Source organism: Rhinopithecus bieti, unplaced genomic scaffold (assembly GCF_001698545.2).
Source record: "Rhinopithecus bieti isolate Rb0 unplaced genomic scaffold, ASM169854v2 scaffold_23868, whole genome shotgun sequence".
NCBI lineage: Eukaryota > Metazoa > Chordata > Mammalia > Primates > Cercopithecidae > Rhinopithecus > Rhinopithecus bieti.
In genome coordinates this window covers 773014-791078 of record NW_016811202.1, presented here as the reverse complement: position 1 = coordinate 791078, position 18065 = coordinate 773014, and the positions used below count along the sequence as shown (strand labels likewise).

The 18065-nt window shown below is 40.3% G+C and overlaps 1 protein-coding gene across 3 annotated transcripts in view; it reads left to right on the top strand.

The window, feature by feature from the left end:
* The window catches only part of PAK1 (p21 (RAC1) activated kinase 1), a 154320-nt gene continuing 136255 nt past the window's right edge, over positions 1 to 18065 (top strand). For 2 of the 3 annotated variants that reach the window (XM_017893570.1, XM_017893577.1), the window contains exon 1: positions 1 to 495. The gene's annotated coding sequence lies outside the window, so the exon portion shown is untranslated. The remainder of the gene's footprint in view (positions 496 to 18065) is intronic. The other variant, XM_017893573.1, reaches the window with a different exon arrangement.

Sequence of the window (18065 nt, the reverse complement as noted above, 5' to 3'; positions counted from 1 at the left end):
GCTGCAGCCGGAGCCGAAGGTGGCCGCTGCACAGTAGACGCCCCCTCACGGATTCCCCCACACGCTCCCGCCCCCTCGCTCGCCCATTGCGCCTCCCTCGCGGGCTCCGCCGTCCTCCATAGACGCTTTCCCCCTCGGACTCTTATTCCCTTTTTCACGGAGCCCCGCGCTCTCGTGAGCCCCCTCGAAGAACCTGGTCTCCGCATCCAGTTCCCATCTCCTGCCTCAGAGGCCATCCGAGCTCTTCGCACCTCGCCCCTCAGCACCCCCCGTTGCCCCCGCCCCGCGTCGCCTCGCTCCCTCCCGCCCCCCCATCATCCCTTCCCTCGCAGTTCCCCTGTCCTGAGGGGATCCCCGGCACGGGCGGCGCGGCAGCGGCAGGAGGGAGAAAGTGAAGGGGTAGCTCGCACACACTCTCGCCCTCACTCCCGGCTCGGCGGCACCCACCATCGGGAGGAGGAGGAGGAGCCGAGAGGAGCTGAGCGAGCGCGGAAGGTGAGAGCGGGCCTCCCGCCCGGTACCCCTCGCGTCCCGGGCTGCCAGGGCCGGGGCGCGGGGGTGGGGACGGGTGGAGTAGGGGTCTGGGCCCATTTATGTCGCGTGGCGGGGCCGGGCGCCTGGGCCGGCGGAGGCGCCAGGTAAGGTGAGGCGGGCGTCGCCCAGCGAGGCCCGCTCCCGTCGGGCCAACAAAGGCCCCCCCGTGCGCTCACCGGCGGGGTCGCGGGTCTCAGACGCCGGGCAATCGAGAGACCTGGGAGAGGGAAGGGGCGGGGCGGGGCAAGGCCAGGCTGGGGCCGGGAGCCCACACGGGTACCGGTCCAGGACCGAGTCCCTTCCGAACTTTGCAGTCCTGCAGAGCTCACCCTGTCCCGCTACGAGGAGGCACAGCAAAGCGGCGCCCCAGTTCCTTCTGCATGGAATAAATGACTCCTTCTAGGCTTGGACAGTCACCTTTAGGGTTTTACTCCCTGAAAAATAAGGGCTGGTAGGACTTGACTTACGCAGCCCCTCCCCCACCGCGGAATATTCTGTAACTTGGGAAGTGAAAAACAACCGGGAAAGGAGATTTATAGTTATTTTATGTTCATTAATCCATTTGAAAAGACATGATTGTTGTAGTCTTTGCTATCCTATTTCAACAATACACATTATTGGGAATGTTTTGGAAGAATACTTGAGAAGTAGTGGGTTGTGAGCAACGTCCTTGGTTTTTAAACCTCTTGGATAATTGTTCTACTCATACAAAAACTGAGCAGTGAAGGGAAGGGTTAGTTCTGTGGCTACTAATAAAATTCGGATTAGTTAGTCTTGACTCTAAGAATTGCTCTTGAGAAAATCTTTAATTTTGCCTCCTACATTTGTGGGTTCTCTTTCAACTCTGTCAGGAGAAAGTAGGAATTATCAGTACAGATACCTCATCTCTTACCTTGTGGCTTCATCCACTTCTTGTGTGACCTTGAGCAGGTCACTTCCAGCCTTAAAAGCTCCAGAAGTTTGGTTTTATGCCCCAAAACGGGCAGGTAGCAAGCACCGACTCAGCTTTCAAGAGTCCACTGAAGAATTCCCACACTGTGAAGTCTTTGCTGGCCTCCATCCTGTCCCTCCTCTCAGACAGAACTGACTTTTTCCCATTGGCCCGGTGGGATTTCTACCACAGCACTTACAACATTTTGGTTCCTATTTGGAAAATTCTAAATCACGTGCGTATAACCCCCACCCCCGCCACCTCAGCTAGAAACTATGCCTTTCAAAAAGGGTTTTGGGAACAATGACGCTGAAAACTTCCCATACTTTCCCTGAAGCTTATCCATACGCTTAACTACATGAACTCATGTGTCTGCCTTGGTAAATGTGCTTATTCAGTCAATTCATTTATCCAACATTACTGGAGTTTGGAGAGCTGCTGTGTTTCAGGCTTCTTGCTAAGGCTATGGGGATTCAGTCTATTAAGATATTCCCTGTCTTCAAAGAGCTCAAAGTCTAATGGGTGAGGTAGACAAGTAAACAATGAAGGTCTGCCCTAATCTCTGGGGGACTTCAGTTGTACAGGTAGTAGTGTGCAATAATTGAGGCTGCTGGACCTGTTTTACAAGTCTTCTCTTGGCCACAGTGAGTCCTGCAGGGAAGGTGACCTGCCTCATCCATAAGAGGGCATTTGGTAAAAAGCTTGTTCAGTTCAATTCAATATACATTTACTAAGCGCATGTTTTGAGTCCCTGTGCTAGGTTTGAAGGAAGCAGTGCCTCAAAGGAAGGTACTGTGCATCCAGAAAGATTTCTGTGAAACAAAACCTTACCCCATCAATGCCTCCTACCCCTGACTCTTCATATTCTGAAGATAAATTTCAGACTAACATGGAATAAGAAACTCTCAGGGATCAGACCACAGCCTGCCTTTGCAGCCTCACTTTCTGCGGCTCCCCTGCCACTCTCATCTTCTCTTTTGCATGTTCTGTTTTCTTCCTGGATGCTTCCCTTCCACCCTTTACCTGCCTGTGGAGGTGTCCTTGTTGGGCCTCTGCGATGCAGTCCCTTAGTCTCTCCTTTTCCTGCATAGAATGAGTTGCTCTTCCATCGTCTGGCTCATATACATACCACTCTTATGGTCTTCTATAGCACTCTATTGTAATTACTTGAGTTTGTGCCTTTTTTCGGTAGCCTGTGAATTTCTTTAATAAGCCCTTTAAATGATTCTGATGCTTGCTAAAGTTTGAGAACCACAGGGTTAAAAGATGTGCTCTTGATAAAATCCAGCACCCTGCCAGCTCCCGCTGTCCCCTGTTTTTCTTCCATAGCACTCACTGCTTGACATCATCCCATCCCATCCCATCCCATCCCACCCCACTCTTGCCAATAGAATGAAAGCTTCCTGAGACTGGGAAGTTTTGTCAGTTTGGTCATTGCTTTAATCCTAGTGCCTAGAATAGTGACTGCATATAGCAGGCACTCAAGTATTTGTTGAATGAATAATATAAGATAATTCAATCCTGTGTATTGCTAGCTGCTACATTGGGGTTTTACTAAAGAACAGTTCTCAGAATGAATAGGAATCATGGTCCAATATGCGAATCCAAGGGGATCCTAACATTTTGGGGGGATTCATTTTAGGTTGAGCTTTTCCCTTCTACATCTATGTGTCTCCAGCCAAAGCCTGCAAGAATTTTTAGCCCAGTCTTTTGTTTGTTTTAACCACCACCTGAAAACTGCTGTTGCAATATCCCAAGCCAGGATTGTTTCCTGGGAATTTGCAACTTGGTTTTGCAAGTCTAAATAAGCACTCTTAAGTTTTGAGTCTTTTAACTTAAAACTGTCTCTTCCTGGTCTCCTGTGGTTTTTGTCTTTCTCTAGTGCTCTATAGGGTCTGTTTGACTCCACACAAAGGTTTCCCTTCCTTGTGAAGCTCTTAAAATGCTTTGTTTCTTTCACTTTCTTACTAGCCCTAAGATACCATACCCAGTTTTCTCCTTTCCTAGCTTCCTTCTGCGAGAGTGACTTCATTTATTCATCCATTTACTATAAAATTGTGAGTCCTTCTCCACCATGTGCCAGACCCTGTGCTGGGCAGGATGTTCAGCTATATACAAGAGTGCAGCCCAAGTCTTTAAGGAGCTAGAGATAGTATGACATGATAAGTGCTGAAATGAAGAGATGAAATAGAGGGGTGAAAAAGGGTGGTATATGATCATAAAGGTAGGAGAAAGCTGCCTTTCTATTTGTTTCCCTCAATTTAGGAATGATTTGTCAAACAAGCATCATTTTGACAGGCAGACTTTTAAAAAATTTTAAGAGGTCATGGGCTTTGTTGGGGAAAACTAAAACAAAAATCAAGGTAGAATCGGCAGTTGCCAATTTGAGACATTAATTAATTCTGTTGTTGCTGGTTTTAATGATTTTGTGATCCCTCTCCATGTTATTTTCAAAGTGATAACCAGAAAGTGGGAGAAAATATTTCTTTTGGCATAGTAAAGAGACAAGTTTAAGGTTATCAAAAGAATACATCTCACTACAGTTTATTGTATATTTTGAAAAGCTATAAATGTAATATGCATCTAAAACAAGAGGCTTTTGACTGTTTATGATAAAGAAATGATAAATGTTTGAAGTGATGAATATGCTAATTATCCTGATTTGATTATTACACATATACATATCAAAATATCACTGTATCCTATAAATATGTACAATTATTACATACCAACTAAAACAAAAGGAAAAATGCATTGATTCAAAATTAATAGTCAGTATATTCAAACTTGAAGATAAAAAATTTAAAACATTCTCCCACACCAGTATTTCCTCCTTCTGGGTCTTTTTGTATGCCCATTATTAAAAAAAATATATATATATATCTTCACAGATGTTGTTTTAATTTCTAAGGGGTAATGTAATTTGTAGTGGGGGAAAATGAAACCCTGGAAAAGTTAGGAGACCTTCTTTAGTGTATGTTACTGCATGACCTTGTAGAAGTAATTTTTATCTCTGTGTTTTGTCCCAATTATAAAATGGGGATAGTAATGGTTGCTATGACCAGTTTACAGGAACATGAAGCAATTAAAATAATGACTATAAAGAAATCTTTGAAAAGTATAATTTGCTTGTTAGTTGTTAGGTGGTGGTAAGCTTACTAAAAATGACTTACATTATTGAATACCTGTTCTGTACCAGGCCCTATGTGAGATGTTTAACATGTTCTTTTTAACCCTCAGAATAACCTTATGAGATGAACGTTGGTATCTCTGTATTATAGGTGAGGAAGCCTGAGAGTCATACTAGTAAAGGGAGCTTATTTGAGGTTTTGTTGCAAGTAAGTGGCAGACCAACAGTTCTAGTCCGTGTCCACCTGACTCCAGCAGCTATGTGCTATTTTCAGTACACAGGCTGATTTTAATTCTTCTGCACAGAGGATATAGGAATGTTTTGCAAATAAATATATTGCAGTGAGAGTTAAAGTTTCCATTTGGTGTGGTTTTTTTGGTGTATTAGAAGGCTTGGTGAAAACAGATTTACATTCATTTACATTTATCATTCATATGGGAAAAATAATAACATCTTTCCTGGATGTAATTTTGTTCAATCTTCATAACAGCCCTATGAGATAGGTATTCCCATTTTACGAGTTAGGAGGCTGAGGATCATATTAATAGAAGTCTTGGCTTGCTCAGAGGCACATCATTAACAAATGCCTGAATATTGATTTTAAACCACATTTTAAAATTCTAAGTGTAGTACTTTACTTTGCCGCTATAACATATAGCCTTTTAAACTCTATCAAACTAAATTTTGGGGCACTAGACATGTCCTTTTAAATTGGTTCCTAATCTCTTTAGCTTCTTCTCCCTAAGAAAACCCTGACTGAAGTCCACAGTTTGAATTAGAAAGGATAATTGCTGATAAAACCCTGTGTGAGATGGTCATGATGCTGCAGACTTAGAAGATAATACTTCTTTCCTGAAGCTGCCAGATCAGGCTTTATCCAGTATTTGGAATCACTTGTGCCTGAATATTTCCCGGTGCCATCATAAATTTATTAACTTAATGTACTACATTTTTCTACCTTTGTTGTGAGCCTTTTCTTTCATGAATATCTTCCTCTTCTCTCTCATTCTTTTAGTTTTTGAGATGGGGAAAGTCATGTATGTGCTAGGCTTCTCCGGACTATCCCTTCTTGAGGAATACTGTAGTATTAAGTCTAGAAAGAAGCAGAGGTTCATTCATCCCTCATGAGTTTGTGTGGTATTGATTGACTGTAGAATTCATCTAATTCTTAGTTATAAAAAGTCAATTATGTCTTGGCTTTTGTTCCTGGAGTCAGGGTTAGGTAATTTGCATGCAGGATTGGGAAATCCATTCTTGTCTATGGACTGCTTTCTTTTATTACTTTTCTACTTCCAGCCTTCTCCAATATCTCTTTACCTTTCAGACTGTAAGTACTAACTGAGGCTGGCAAGAGCGTTTTCTCCTTTATAGAATCTGCCTTTTGAATCTTTGGGGATGGCAGATGACAATGACAGTGTATGCATGGCTTCCACCCTCATCTGCCTGCCTATATCTTTAAGGTCCAGCTTTCCTTATTTCCTCCTTGATTCCCACAAAGCTAAGATTGATGTCTTCCTCACTGGAACCCTCGTTCTCGTAGTACTTTGTGTATTACTGCACTTCCCAAGGGAGGATATAAGGAAAAGCACAAAATTTGAAGTTAGACAAAGAGCTACTTGGACATTTATTTAAATCTCTATTTGTTCATTTGGAAGAAATAATACCTAACTTACAGAGTTCTTGTGAAGATTAAATTAATAATATATGTAAAAGTGAATTGTAAGATACTGAGCTATATAGATGTTAGGTAGAGTAGTTGTAATTTTATGACTATGATTGCGTATAGCAGTGGTTTTAATTTTGGCTGTGTACTTGAATTACTTGTGAAGATGTAAAAGAGTTGCCTTGGCATCTCTATTTTGAAAGGTTTATGGGTGATTCTTATATGCAAAGTTGAGAAGCACTATCTTATATTACAATATTTTGCATAAATGTCTTACGTAAGTATTATATGAAAAGTAGTATTGTTATTGCCATTTTAAGTTCCTTCATTTGCTAAATAAATACTATGCATCAGTCATTGTCATAGGTTTTGAATAAACAGATGAATCATAGCCTCTACCCTTGAGTTTATAGTTTCCGGGAGAAACAGACATGTGCATAGACAATTACACTACATTGAGACAAAAAATGACAAAAATATGGAGATAAGTGCAAGTGCCATATGAACACAGAGGAAGGGCATCTGCTGCACTTGAAATGGAGGTGGACTGGCAAGCATTCTTAAAGGAGGTGACATCTAAGATGGGTTCTGAAAAATGAGCAGGGGTTAATGAAGCACAGTCAGGGAGGGTTGAGAAGAAAGGGAGATGATGGACCCTCTCGAAAGAGAGAGCAATATGTGAGCGGAAGATTTGAGAGCATGTTTGGGGAGCCCTGTGTAGTTCAGTATGCTTAGAAGATAGGGTGTAAGGTGGGGAGGGGTGAGAGCAGAGAGGAGGCAGGGCCCAGGTGATGAAGGGCCTTTTGTATAATGTACAAAATACTTTTACTGATATTATCTGACTTTATTCTTTGGACAATTCTCTGGGTTAGCTAGGACAGGTGTTGTTTTATATTCATTTGATAGAAGAAAACACAAAGAGGTTAATTGACTTTCTGAGGCTACACAGCACAGCTAAGATCTGAAGCCAGGTTCTTTTGATTGTTCATGCTTTTTCTATTACACTATAGCCATCTTAGACCTTTGTGGTGTTGTGGGGATCAGGTAAACTCTGTGGATACATGCACAGCAATTTGTAAGCTGTAACGTGCTAGACTGATGTTGGCTAACTCATTTTACAGATGAGGAAATTTGGGAGCAGAGATATCAAGCTGTCATTTGAAGACTTTTTTTTCTTCGAGACAGAGTCTTGCTCTGTTGCCTGGGCTGCAGTGCAGTGGTACGATCTCGGCTCACTGCATGCTCCACCTCTCGGGTTCACACCATTCTGCCTCAGCCTCCCGAGTAGCTGGGACTACAGGTGCCCACCACCACGCCTGGCTAATTTTTTGTATTTTTAGTAGAGACAGGGTTCACTAACTTAGTTTCACTGTGTTAGCCAGGATGGTCTCGATCGCCTGACCTCGTGATCCACCCGTCTCAGCCTCCCAAAATGCTGGGATTACAGGCGTGAGCCACCGTGCCTGGCCTTGAAGACATTTTTAAAAATTATTACTGTGTAACCATAAGAAGTCACTTAACCATCCTGAGACTCAGTTTTCCTTAGCTGTCATATAGATGTGTTGAGTTTGATGCCAGCTTCTTAGCTCAAATATTTTGACAGTGATTCTTAACCTTCTCACCTACTCCTTGCCCTCACCCTTTCTCTGTAATACAAAAGGACATAGTCCATCAGTAACAGTATTTCACTATGGAAATAGTTCCCAGTGGGCTAGAAGAACAAAATTTAAATTTCCAGTTTTGGGGATGGGTGAAGAGGGACTTGGTATAGTTGGAGGGGCTCTTGGTTCTTCAATTACCTGTTGGAGAATTACTATTAATATTTATTTATTTATTTATTTTGAGACAGGGTCTTGCTCTATCGTCCAGGTTGGAGTACAGTAGCTCCATTACAGCTCACTGCAGCCCTGCCCTACCAGGAGCAAGCAATCCTCTCACTTTAGTCTCCTAGTAGCTGGGACCACAGGGGCATGCTACCAAGCCCCGCTAATTTTGTATTTTTTGTAGANTTTCTCTGTAATACAAAAGGACATAGTCCATCAGTAACAGTATTTCACTATGGAAATAGTTCCCAGTGGGCTAGAAGAACAAAATTTAAATTTCCAGTTTTGGGGATGGGTGAAGAGGGACTTGGTATAGTTGGAGGGGCTCTTGGTTCTTCAATTACCTGTTGGAGAATTACTATTAATATTTATTTATTTATTTATTTATTTATTTATTTATTTATTTATTTTGAGACAGGGTCTTGCTCTATCGTCCAGGTTGGAGTACAGTAGCTCCATTACAGCTCACTGCAGCCCTGCCCTACCAGGAGCAAGCAATCCTCTCACTTTAGTCTCCTAGTAGCTGGGACCACAGGGGCATGCTACCAAGCCCCGCTAATTTTTGTATTTTTTGTAGAGACAGGGTTTTGCCATGTTGCCCAGGCTGGGCTCAAGTGAACTGCCAACCTCAGCCCTCAGCCTCTCAAGGTGCTGGGATTACAGGCATGATCTACTTTGCCCGGCCCAAGAATTACTATTTTATAACATTCCCTCCCACTTACTTTCTCATATGGAATTATCTGACCAGTCCAGAGTCTGAGATTTTTTTGGTATCCAGGATACATTTTGCTTAATTTAATAAATTATGTATGTAATTTGTAAAGTAATTTAAAAAAATAAAAACCAGGTGAGCAAAATTAGAAAACCCATCACGGTACACTTTTGAAAAGTCCAAGTTTCCTGGACTTTCTAGAGATTATATATAAGATTATATATATTATTTTTGTGCTTTACTGTTTTCAAAACCCTTTATGTAGAGTCTCATTTAACTTAATTCTGTTCTTAAGGCATATTTTTTATAAATGAACAGAAGTTAAGTGGCATGATTATATAGCTGGGAAGTTACAAACTGGAATCTTTAATTCATATTTTCTGTCTCCACATCTGGTCACCTGCTCCTGATCATTCGGATGCTGCCCTGACCAGTGCCACTTTTTAAAAAATTCTAGGTTCCTAGGAGAATGATAAAATATATTTATAGTTCCCTCTAACTCTTTCAAAAAAACATTTTTTTCCTATCCATTGCTACTTGCTGGATAATTGACTTAGTTGACTATGTGATAAAGGTTCCAGGACAGTTAGGAATGGCTGCTGAGTATATTGTTTTTCACTCACACGCACGCGCGCACACACACACACACTTTCACATATGTGCCAATCCAATACAGCTGGTCCCTGACTTACAGTGGTTCAACTTAACGATTTTTCGACTTTATGATGGTGTCAAAGCAGTATGCATTCAGTAGAAACCATACTTGGAATACCCATCCAATCACTTTCAGTGCCGTATTTAATAAATTACAGGAGATATTCAGCACTTTATTATACAATAGGCTCTGTGTTAGATGATTTTGCATAACTGTAGGCTAATGTAAGTGTTCTGAGTTTGTTTAAGGTTGGGTAGGCTAAGCTATGATGTTTGGTATGTTAGGTATATTAAATGCGTTTTTGACTTAAAGTATTTCAGTGTAAGTTGGGTTTATCAGGTTGTAACCTAATTGTAAGTCAAGGAGCATCTGTAAAACTCTATAGTGCTTCTATTTATTCCTTAATTAGACTACACACATTTATTGATTTCTTCCTGTGTGCCAAGCATTGCACTTAGTACTAAGGATACAATCATAAATAATACAGGCATGGTCCTTGTCCTTGCTCTTAGAAAGATTACATTCCAGAGGGTAATACAGAGAAAAGTAAGTAGATATACAAGTGCACAGTTGCAGGTTTTGCTAAGTCCTACAAAAGAGATAAAGGACTAATGTAGAGAGTTTTGGAGTGATAAGGGAAAGACCTCATTGAGCAAATGATGCTTTTCAACTGAGATGTGCATGATAAATAGATTTTAGTCATACAGAACATTGAGGGGAAAAAGCATGTCAGGTAGAGGGAACATTTTAAATGCACAAAGACCCTGAAAGTAGGTAAAAGTGTAGAGACGTGCTGCTCAGTATGGTGGCTAGTTAGCCAGTGTGGCTGTTGAGCACACTGGCTGATTCACATAGAGATGCACTGTAAGTGTAAAATACATACCAGAGTTTGAAGACAATACTGAAAAAATAATGTAAAATAACTCATTAACTTTTTATATTGGTTATATGTTGAATTGTTAATATTTTGAATATATCGGGTTAAAATGTATTTAAAATTAATTTCACCTTTTACAAACTTTAAAATATGGCTACTAGAAAATTTAAGATTACATATGTGGTTTGTTTTAAGGCTAACATTATTTTTCAATTGGATAATGCTGGTTTAGTTCAACATAGAGGAACTAAAAAAAGGGCCATTATGGCTGTTGTATAGGAAGCAAGAGTAAATGGTCTGAGATGAAGTTGGAGTGGTATGAAGAGACCTTTCAGAATGCTACCCTGTGTAATATCCTAGTTAATCCGAAGGGACTGAGGGGATTATCAAGTCTGATTTTATATATTGAGACAGTAATTGCCAAAGTCTCTCTTCTCTCTAGAGTGCTAAAATGAGAACATGAGCAAGCACTTTTAGCATAGTTTCTTGGGATTAGAATGCTCTATTTCATTGTCAGCTAAAACAAACAAGTAAATGAATATTGATGAAGAATAAATTGATTAATACAAGTTCCCAAGTGGTCTTGAGACTGCCTCTGGGTATCTGTGGTAAGTGGACCCTCTCAAAGACTGAATTTTTGATAAAAATTTTCCTGTAGGCTGACTCTTCTTGAAACTGTTTCATTTTATACTGTATTTCTTTAATTTTATGTATGTTAAAAAATTTAAATAAAACATTGGCAGGGTAGTATGTGCAGTGAACACCTATATACCTATTATTTAGACTGTGTGGTATTTTGCAGTTTGCTTTATTGCATGTCTATATATCCCTTGATCCATTCATTAACCTATCTTATTTTGAAGTGTTTCAAAATAAGTTGCAGGTTATCAGTACACCCTTAAACACTTTAGCATCCATATCATTATTTGCTTACATGGAACTATACTCTTACTTGATACTCTGTGGCGTTATTTGATGAATATCTGTCTACCCTACTACACCCTACACTCCAGAGAATCATTTCTCTTTAAGGCTTGGCACCTTCAAGAGAATGAGTTTTAACATACTACCCGTTTTCTTAAAAGCCCCACCCCCTGCATCTTTTTTTTTTTTTTTTTTTTCTCACTGTTGTATCCCCAGTGCCTAACCTATAATAGGCGCTCGACAAATATTTTTTGATTGAGTGAGTGAAAGTGGAGCCAGAATTCCAACTGTGGTCCACATGACTTATTATTATTATTATTTTTTTTGAGGCACATGACTTATTATTATTTTGTTTTTTGAGATGTAGTGTCGCTCTGTTTTCCAGGCTGGAGTGCAGTGGCACAATCTCGGCCCACTGCAAGCTCCGCCTCCCGGGTTCACGGCGTTCTCCTGCCTCAGCCTCCCGAGTAGCTGGGACTACAGCCGTCCGCCACCGCTCTCGGCTAATTTTGTGTGTGTGTGTTTTTAGTAGAGACGGGGTTTCACTGTGTTAGCCAGGATGGTCTGGATCTCCTGACCTTGTGATCCACCTGCGTTGGCCTCCTAAAGTGCTGGGATTGATTACATGCGTGAGCCACCGTGCGTAGCGATAGGACGTGGAAAATTCTTTTTTTTATTTGAGAGGGAATCTCGTTCTGTCGCCCAAGCTGGAGTGCAGTGGAGTGCAGTGATGCGATCTCGGCTCACTGCAAGCTCCGCCTCCCGGGTTCACGCCATTGGCCTGCTTCAGCCTCCTGAGTAACTGCGTCTACAGGCGCCCGCTGCCAGGCCTGGCAGGACGTGAAAAATTCTTAAAGCCGATCAGCAGCTACTTTGCTACTCTGGATCTTTCTTCATTTCCTTTAAGCTGAGGAATTACATGTTACTGAAAAATGGCATTGAACTGAGACCCTTGAAGGCCTATTTGCCTTCTAGTGGGTCAACTCTTTTTAGTATTATCCAAGGCAGTGTTTCAAAATTGGCTGTTTTCTTTTAGATTAGTATGGGTTTCTTTAAAGTGCCACACAAGCTTAACATGAATAATGTTACTTTGTTCCATTAAAAATAACAGGGCTGGCCGGTCGCGGTGGCTCACTCCTGTAATCCCAGCACTTTGGGAGGCCGAGGCGGGCGGATCACGAGGTCAGGAGATCCAGACCACCCTGGCTAACACAGTGAAACCCTATCTCTACTAAAAATACAAAAAATTAACTGGGCGCGGTGGCGGGCGCCTGTAGTCCCAGCTACTCAGGAGGCTGAGGCGGAAGAATGGGGTGAACCCGGGAGGCGGAGCTTGCAGTGAGCCGAGATCACGCGGCTGCACTCCAACCTGGGCGACAGAGCGAGACTACGTCTCAAAAAAAAAAAAAAAAAAAAAAAGGCTTTGTTTCACAAACTTTTGTAATACTATTAATCAATTTAAAATTTAGTTATGATGCCATCCTGACAACCCTTTTTTGTTTCCTTTTTTGGTATATGTAGACATACATAAACATACATGTATTTGTAATCATAATGTAGACCTAAGTTTGTTGTTTGCCCTTTTTTCTTGACTTACACACATTTCTCCATGTTACTCTTTAGTCTTCATTGTAAAATTTAAGATGATATTCCATAATTTACCTAAAACTATTGTAACAGTCAATGTTCTACTGGAGAAACAGAACCAGTGGAATAATTCTTTCTTTGGGAAACTTTAGTTTTGCTCTTAAAGCCTTTCAACTGATTAGATGAAGGCCACCGAGATTATGGAGGATAATATTCTTTACTTAACGTCAACTGCTTGTAGATGTTAACCACGTCTACAAAATACCTTCCTGGCAACACCTACATTAATGTTTAATTGAATAACTGGGGACTATGGCCTAGCCAAGTTGACGCATAGAACTATCAGGTGTAGGTTTTTAGGTTTTTCTTTTCCTACTGTAAATTATACTGTAATTTTACCCATAACACTGCATATAGCTTTCTTCTTTCAAATATTATTTCTTTAGAATAAATTTCTGTAGTTGGGATTACTGGATCAAGGGGTAGAAGACCTAATGGGCTCTTGACAGGATTTGACATTTGCAAACTGAAAGTACCACTACAGCCTTTCTTTTGATGATTTCTTCAGAAATTGGCCCATTCAACTGATTCATTTACTTTTTCCACAAGCCTAGTTTTCTGCCTGTGTTTTCTATCTCTGGAAATAATTGCATGCTTTTCTTCGGGATTGTCTTCAGTTTTATTCTTCTTCTGCCACTTTTTTTCTGCCGTTTACCTCTCTTTGCCCCCACCCTCCAGACTTTGCCTCATATATCACAGATAAAATAGAAGCTTCATATTCCTACTTAGGATTTACTTGGATTTGTACCCATTCCTTCCTTTGCCCCTTCTTTTACAATGAAAGGAGTGATTCTGTTCTCTTTCCTCATCTCTTCTTCGCTTGCTCCTCCACATGTTTTTAGATTGTTTCCCATGGTCCCATCTTAGACTCCTCACTTTATGGCATCTTTAAATTTTGCCTTCTACTGAGTTATCCTAAGCAGCATTCAAACATTCTACTTAAAGGAAAATAATTTTCCTTTTCTTCACCAAAAAAAAAAAACAGTGCTCATGAGATCCCATGTCAGCTTTTAGATAAACCCTATCTCTGCTTTTCTTCAAAGCTAGTCTTCTTTAAATAGCTATTTACAACTATTTACCTTACCTCCTATTTATTCTGCAGCCTACTCCCCTCCTGTCTCCACAACCCCATCATAACTGCTCTTGCTAAGGCCATTAATGATGCTCATGGTGCCAAACTTACTTACTTTTTTTTTTTTTTTTTTTTTAAAGCAAACAAACAAAAAACCTCTTAGCCACAGATGTACCCAATAATCCTGTACCTCAATGGCTGGCTGGCTGGCTGACTCCCTCGCTTCCTCCCTCCTTCCCTCCTTCCCTCCCTTCCTCCTTTCCTTCTTTTTTTTCTTTCCTTCTTTCTTTTTCTCTCTCCCTTTTTCCTTTTCATCTTTTTTTTTTTTTTGGCCTATTCTACAGAGTTTGAGAAAGTCTGTCTTGCCTCAGGGCCTTCACACCTGTTCTTTACCCTTGGTTTGCTGTTCACAATTCTGGCTTCTCCTTCTCATTCAGTAAACAAATATTCATTACCTACTGTAAACCAGGACCTTTCTAATCTAAAGAAGAGCCCCTCTGTTTTCCTCTTACAGCACTTTGTTATTTTCTGTAATGGCATTTATAATGATTTGTGATTCTATATTTATTTGACTGTTGGTTATGTCTAGACTTTTAGCTCCATGGAGTCAAAAGTCATGTCTTTTGGTCACCATTGTACCTCATCACTTAGTACAGTGCTTGGAACACAGTGAGGCTTGTAAATATTTGCAGAATGAATAAGCTCATGCTATCAGTCCAATGGATTATCAAGCCTTGTTAGTTTTATCTCTGAAGTTTTTTTTCCAGTTTATTTTTATTTCTCTATCCTTTCTGCTCTGATTTAGACTTTAATCATCTCTTCCCTTGACTTTTAGTAACCTCTTAACTAGTGTCCTGGCAACCAGTCTTTCTGCCCTCTTATTTATTCATCATTCTGCCTGGAGTAATATTTCTGATCCTGTCACTGTTCTGCCCAAAAGCCATCAGTGTGTCTCCATTGTTTATAGGATAATATGTAAATTAGTTATTCAGGGAACTTAACAATTTGACCTCACCTACCTCTTCAGCATCTCTTCTGACCCTACTCACTCTCTCTAAATAGACCGTTTCAGTTTCATTCCATTTCATATCATATTACCCTGTTCCCTCAGCCTGGAATTCTGTTTTCCTCTATGCTTTTAAAACTCTTTATTCCTCAAGATGCAACTTGGATGCCAGTTCTTCCATGTAGGCTTCCCCAGTTTTCATCCTCTCATTCGTGATTTTAAGTTCCTGGAGGGTAGTACTTTGTTTTTTTCTTTGCTGTATCTTCAGTATCTTGATAAGTGCCTGGCATGTAGTAGGCTCTTAATAAATATTTGTTGAATGATTGAATACAATAGTTTACTGTTGCACTCCCTTGACATATATTCATCAAACTTTCTTGAATTTTCATAGTACACTCTCCCCATCCTTTGTGCTATAATTAGTATTGAAATTCATTTGTTATCTATAGGGACTTATAAAATTAGCCCCCACTCAAACATCCCTCCCTGCTCACCAGTAAGGTCTGTACAGTCACCCCTCTTTGTCAGTAAGTGCTTTTCTAATGGTAGGATTCTTAACATTGAGCAATATAATGCAAATGGATTCTAAAATGAATATTGAAAAATTTTAGGAGTTGAAATAAGGCAATATTGGATAATGGCCTGAATCACACACACAAGAATCACTGACAAAGGAGGATTAGGTAAAGTTAGACCGATTTAAAATTGAAGGGAAAATTAACGTGGGTAATGAGATTACAGGACATTCAGAGGACAATGATTTGAGTAACAAAGGATTAAAAGAGACCCTTGGGAAAATTGATGAAGCTCTCGAATATTTTATAAAATTGATCCTCTTATCAATATGTTTTGAAAGCCAAATGTGAAGTGACAGATGTTCTTTGTTCTAAGAATTAGCTTTGTGGGCAATGTAGCAAGTTTTATTAGGAATTATAAAAAATTTAAAATGTTTGTCTTGATAAATTAAAGGCCCCATCAGCATTTTAAAAAAATTTACTAAGAAATTTTGGTCCCTTGTCAGTTAACTTTAAGTGGTATTTTTGGATAGTAGTACCGTCATGTAACAAGAATGCCCTCTGTATATGCTCATTCCTCCATTAGATTTAGTTCCCTGAGGTTGGGATTGTGTTTTTTAAATTATATTCCTATGATGGCTACATCAGAGTCTGGTACCTCAGAGATGCCTCATAAATGCATAGAGATAAGAAGTGGATAATAATTGAAGGGACTTGGTAAAGGTCCTTGAAAGGTCCTGTCTGGTACAGAGCTTATACAGCAGGTGTATGGTAGCATTTGACTGTCATGCTTTGTTTAAGACCAAAAGGAAAACCTCTCTTACTTTTCCTTTTGCCAGCTCCTGCCTAGTGTGTATTTTAATATTCAGAATCTGTTCTCTGCCTCAATAGCTGTTATTCTCATTGTAATTCTTCCTGGAGATTGAGATGGAAATGAGAAAGGCTTTGGGCTGCTAACTGGGCGTCCACATTCATGAGAACTTAGAAATGAAGAGGGACCAAATGCCATGCCTGACCTAGACAGCTTCAGGTCAGCCAATCATTGCTTTCCTGCCTCTCCCTTTGTTCTCTGTGCCTCTAGCCTCCTATCTGCTGGAGGTTTGTGCTACAGCTGTTTATACCAATTAATGTAATGCTAATGCGCTCCTTAATGAAGCCATGGAAGCACATGGTCACAGCCAGTGGATAAGAACTGCAGAGCCGCAGCCTTCAAAGTACCTTTTTACTAACAATTGGACCAGGCACCTGAATATCTTTTCACATTGTTTTTGAAACCATGGAAACAGAAGTTGAACACGACCTTAGTTTTGGAAGTCTAACAGCTCACTTTATAGAATAAGGAAAAACGACGACAGAGGTGATGAAGTTCACGCCAAATTAATAATTCCAAACCTCACATTTCAACAAGGCTGTAACATGTAAATATAATTTTCTTTTCTCTGTGTATTGTGTAGCTGTTAAAAACCTCTGCTACTGACCTAACTTTGAATCCCGTGGCCCTGCCATTTTCTGACTGTGATCTGGCTGGAGTAGTTTTAGTTAACCTCTGTAGTTTTGGTTTCCTTATACTTAAAATGGTACTAATAATAGTACCTGCTTCGGCTGGGTGCGGTAGCTCATGCCTGTAATCCCAGCACTTTGGGAGGCCGAGGTGGGCGGATCACGAGGTCAGGAGATCAAGACCATCCTGGCTAACATGGTGAAACCCGGTCTCTACTAAAAATACAAAAAAGTAGCTGGGCGTGGTGGCGAGCACCTATACTCCCAGCTACTCGAGAGGCTGAGGCAGGAGAATGGCATGAACCCGGGAGGTGGAGCTTGCAGTGAGCCGAGATTATGCCACTGCACCCCAGTCTGGGCAACAGTGCGAGACTCTGTCTCAAAAAATAATAATAATAATAATAATAGTACCTGCTTCATATGTTTGTTATTAGGATTACGTGAGGTAGTAGTTGTAAAGCACTTAGCAAATTTTGGCACATAAGAAGTCCTTAACAAATGGCAGCTATCATTATCATTACAGGGTAGAGAAGCTAAAATGATTTTAAATGACTTGTGCTTTAATTTATAGCCCTGCCCTCAAAACCTTTGTTCCTAATTCTTCAATTAGGATATAAGCCTTGTGAAAACAAAGACCTCTGCTTGCTTCTCTGTTGTCCTCAGCACCTAGACCAATTTTTAGCACATAGTAGATGGGTAATAAATATTTGGTGAATTAATGAATTCTAGGGACATTTTCTCTGAATAACATCTAGGTTTAGATACTTCAGCCACTTGAATCTTTTTTTTACTTTACTGTTGTTTATATGAATTTGCACTTAAAAAATAGTTTTTATGTTGTGTCTTTTCAGGTATCCTTGTTTCCTTATACATTGTAAGTCTCCAAGAGTGGGAGACTGTGATCTCTCTATGGGAATCTCCCTATAGCTTCTAGTGTGGTATTTCTTTTTTTAATACAGTTATTAGTGCTTAGTAATTACTGACAACTGACTGTAAAATTCACTTGCATTCAACATTAATTTTTTGAGCAAAAACTAGTGTGTGCAGTGGTGTCATTTCCAACTCTTTTTTTTTTT